General features: G+C 45.3%; 1 non-coding gene across 1 annotated transcript; it reads left to right on the top strand.

Annotated features, from left to right (window-relative positions):
- Nucleotides 1-4,010: 4,010 nt before the first annotated feature.
- On the top strand, nt 4,011-4,084 carry TRNAN-GUU (transfer RNA asparagine (anticodon GUU)). The gene has a single exon. It is a non-coding gene; the product is annotated as a tRNA-Asn (tRNA).
- The last annotated feature ends 771 nt before the right edge of the window (nt 4,085-4,855 follow it).

The raw sequence follows: 4,855 nt of genomic DNA, 5'->3' as shown, positions 1-4,855 counted from the left end.
TGGTACCACAAAGTACCAAAAAGCACACCAGAGTCACTACACCCAAGACTAGTCACACAAATCCTTTTCTCCCATTAATCAAGATTTTGGAGAGGGAAAAGAAACAGTGATTTTTCCTGTCCACTTGATCAGATTCCACATAGAGAAGGAGGCCGGGAGCCTGGCTGGTAAAAATTTATTACCCTATGACAACTGATCAGATCCTGGGTTCTTCACTGCAGCTTCCAGAAGAGCAGAGCTTTGCTATCCTGCTTACAGCTCCAAAACTGTAGGGGTCAGTGGAATCCCTCCCTCTTAACCCTCTGAAGTTTCACTCAAAAATCAAGTCACAAAAGGCAGATTAGTTGGAGAAAAGGCATAAAATGTACTGACATGTACATGGGGAGGGCCACAGAGTGATTACCCTACCCTACCCATAATGGGATGCAGAAGCTTATATACCATCTCAAGGTAACAGAATGAATGAGGGCTCAAAGCATGGCCAAAACCAGGTTCCATCAGAGTCAGTGGTGTATCCATTTATTGTGGGCAAGACAGGTTATGGGAGGCAGAGAAGAGGAGGCTTGGCTAGCAAAGTTGGTCTTAATATGTAAATGAAACCTTACAGGTAGCAGCGCTCAGAGAGAATAAACCCTAAAACTTTCCTTCAGACCTTTACAGGTGTCAGACTCTCAGTTCATCTTTCCTAGATCTGGGCAAGGAAAGACTTGGCTGCATCAGTGCAGACTCCCTACATATGCAAATCTCCCCAACAAAAGATAACGTTGCAGGGCTACGTCTGCAGCTGGCTTTCTAAACAGACATCTCAAAATATGTCAAAGCAATGTATTTGGAGGTAAATTATTTTTAATTCCTTGATGTCTACATCCTGATGCACCTACCTTTTCAATGCACCATTGTTGGTGGCAACTCCATTCTTCCCTACACTCAAGCCAAAAAAACAGATTCTCCTTGAGGCTAGTCTTTTTCTCATAGCACACATACTGTTTTTCAGAAGAATTATGTTTCCTGTTTGGGTTAATTACAGACTTTGATCTGCCCAATCTTTCTCTTTCTTGGTCTCTGAATTTTGGCAAAGGAGTCTCCTGATACAGGCGGGATCGATTCTAAGGATGATTCTCAAAACCGTCAGACTTATTTAAGAGCCTTAATCTCGGGGTCAGGGTTTGGGCCGCCCTTGAACCTTTTCTTTGGGCCTACTCGTCAAAATCAGCCTGGTCAGGCCTGTCTTCAAGGCCCAGGGTCAGGGCCAGGTCCTCCCGATGCTTCTTGAAGCTTCTCCCGCTGGGTCAGCAGCCACCCTCCCCTTCCCTATGACCTGCAGAGAAGCTCCAGGGGGCATTTATTCAATTTGCTAGGAACCCAGGAGGCGCAGGTGCGAGGTGACTCTGGGGTTCCCACCGCACCCGCCGCCCTCCTTGGTCCTCTCGCTGTCTCAGGCAAGCAACAAAGTTCCAGGTGAGCTTGGGCGCCAAAGACACCCAACCAGAGAGGGACCGGTAGGGAAGGGCACCGGCCCTTAGTTCCTTCTCAGTAGGAATCCGAAAAAACTCTTGAAGAAATAGAACGGGAGAGTTGGAAGTAGATCAAAGGGAAAGAAAGAAATCCTAGGAGATTTCCCATCTGAAGGCACCACGAAGAGAAAGTCCACCTCCTCTGGGCCGGATCCTCACCTCACTGGTGAACCGAGTTCCAGTCTCCGTTGGTGACCAAATCAGTTGATTTTGGCTTGACTCCTAGTGAAGAAGCCACGCTTTGTCCTCCCCTGTTTAGCTCTTGATCCTGAAGCACTTGAGTGTCTCTCTCAGGCTTTCCATGGATTCCAGGGATGCAACTGAGAAGGTTGTTTTTAATGCACTTACTTGAAGTAAGAATAGTTTAAAGTATTTTTGCAAAGAAAAAGGTTTCCTTTTGCACTGAAGACATTCAGATGTGAGGAAAATCACTCGGCTGGGGAAAGCAAATGCTGTTGAGAATGTCTCACAAACACAAATTACACGTCAGCAGGTAGGTTTGACTCTCAGGTTGGGCACATTTTAAGCGCACTGTTGGTGGAACTTAAGATGAATCTAGGACATTCATGATTAATATTTTTAGTTTTTTAGTAAAATTTAATATTTTAAATTTAAATACACAATCCGAAAATTATATAACCAGCACGAGAAACTGGCTTTATGCCATTTTTACAAACACAGGAAAGAAAGATGATATTATAATGACAATGCTTCATAAATGGCAACATTTTTTAAGTACCTAGAGAAAAAAAAGTAACCTAGAATTCTATGCAAAAATAAAATTTCAAAACTGTGAGTGAAATAAGGATACTGAAAAACATACAAAAGCTAAAGGAATTCACCAACCCATGCTACAAGAAATCTTAAGAGTCTTCCAAGCAGAAGCAAAAGGATACCAGATAAAAATGTGGGCCCATACAAAGAAACCAATATTGGAAATGGCATTTAGAAAGCATGTACTATATGTTTTCTTATAATTTAAATATTTTAAAAGATATTTGACATAAATAAAAGTAATAATAATCACAAAGCTTATAATAAATAAAGTAAAATTACATAACACTAGGATAAAGGTCAGAAAGGGAGGTATAATGACAATTGAAAGCAGACTGTAATAAATTAAAGATGTATCCCAGAAACCCTAATGCAGCCACTGAAATAAGAAAAGGGTTATAGCTAATAAAGCAACAAAGGAAAGAAAATGGAATGAAATAAAAGCTATGTAAACACTATGCTGAAACAACTGCTCTCCAGGCCTCTACCCTATAGAAATATACCAGTGGGCAATGAGAAGTGTACAAGAATGATGACTGCAGCATTATTTGTAATCATAAAATAATAGAACCAAAGTAATTTTAAAGAGATATGAAAAGGGTTTTATTTATTTATTTAACAGACAATTGAACAAACAAACAATGGAAGCAAGTCCTTTGCAAAAAGGAACACAGAGGGTCATGATGATGCTACTCCTCCATGGATTTCAGGGTTCCCAGACGCCTAGGTTTCTGTCTAGTTCTGGAAGATGTTATTCTATGGGAGCAACAGGTCCTCGAGTTTGGGGATCTTTCAGGTTCTCTCTCCATTTCCCCATTCTGCTACAATAAATAAACAAACAAAAACAATTCTCACTTCCAGAAGATCCCACCTGTGCCTCTGCACGAGCCTTTCAGGAGGTCTGGAGGTCTGGTCCGCCGCTCCCCGGCTTCTTTCCCAGCTTTTGCTTTTCCCTTCCGCTGCTCCCGCCCTACGGTCCCACGACCCGACCACCGCCCAGCTGAGCCCCCGCGGCTCCACCGCGCAGAAGGTGCACCGGAGGCCCTGCCAGTTGCCCGCCCCGCGGGGGTGTCGAGAAATCAACGCTTTGTAAACAGAACTTCCCCATTGAAAAAACCTCTTGATTTCCACTCTTAGGGCTCTTCAAAGGACTGAAAGCTAAAGGCGACGATGGATTCATTCGGCAAGTCCTAGTCGTCCGCCCTGGTGAGTGCCAGACCCTGCTCCCCGCAAGGGGACCCACGAACGACCCTCGCCACCATCCCTGCCCTGGTGGAGCCCCCGTGCGGAACACAGGATCCGAAGACTGCAGCGAAAGCTCCGCAGCGGCCCCGAAAGCAACTGGGCAGGGTGGGCACAGGCTCCCTCACTTGGTGAAGGCGGCACAAAGAACGGGAAGAACCATCCCGGGAGCCCGCCGGGTGTTCAGCTTCCCTTAGGACCCCAGGCTGCTTGGGCTGGGTCGCCGACCGGGGAGTTTCTGGGGGCTTCTGAAGCAGGAGAGGGGCAGGGCAGGCGAAGGCCATTCGGCTCTCCGTCTGGCTCCAAAATCTCCTAACGCGCAGGTGTCCAACGTGACCAGCGCAACTCACCGCTCTAATCTCTCTGGTTTTCCAAGGCCTTGCTCAGTCGTCCTGCCGGGCGGGCCCTGAGAATAAACGGGACAGAGGAAGTTTAGTGAGTGCGCCCTTCATATATCGCGTAGTAGAACTAGCAGTCCTTGTCTCTGTGGCGCAATCGGTTAGCGCGTTCGGCTGTTAACCGAAAGGTTGGTGGTTCGAGCCCACCCAGGGACGCTTATTGCAACTTTTAAAGCATTCACGCATTGACAATCACTAGACAAATGAGGGAAATGTTATCTTCCCTTAGTATCAAGCCACTAATTTATGACTGATCCATGTCGCCGGCCAGTCCCAAGCCACTAATTTATGACTGTTCCATGTCAAGGGCCAGCCCACCTTCCCGACCAGATTCTAAACCGGGTATCTCCTGAAATGGCGGGGTTACACCTGTGTAACACAGGAAAGCTGAAACAGAGACCTAGGAACCCACTTCTGGTGTGATAAAATTCTAATTCAGTCTGTTATACGCTTAGATGAGTAATTTACATGCCTCCATTTTTTCATATTTTAGTAATAGGAGTCCAGTAGTATCTCCAGAATGTTACTGGATTTACTGATTGTTCTATCAATAATGTGACCAGTGGAATCAGTCATCATCATAGTCATCCTCTCCATCATTTTTGAAAACAGTATTTTTCCCCAGTTTGTGCATGATTTATTTAACCCTTTTCAAAATGTTTTTGTTAGCCAGGTGTGGTGGCATGTGCCTGTAATCCCAGCTACTCGGGAGGTTGAGGCAGGAGAATCGTTTGAACTTGGGAGGTGGAGGCTGCAGGGAGCTCAGATCGGTATACACTCCAGCCTGGGCAACAGAGTGTGACTCTATCTCGAAAGAAAAAAAATGTTTTTGGGATGAGGTTGGTTTCATGGTTTTAGGATTACAAAGAATGCTGCAGTCACTATTCTGGTACACATATCTTTGGTCATTGTGGAAATGTCTACACC

This window comes from Macaca thibetana, chromosome 1 (assembly GCF_024542745.1).
Source record: "Macaca thibetana thibetana isolate TM-01 chromosome 1, ASM2454274v1, whole genome shotgun sequence".
Taxonomy (NCBI): domain Eukaryota; kingdom Metazoa; phylum Chordata; class Mammalia; order Primates; family Cercopithecidae; genus Macaca; species Macaca thibetana.
The sequence above is the reverse complement of the archived record's forward strand: the minus strand, read 5'-3'. Positions and strand labels throughout refer to the sequence as shown.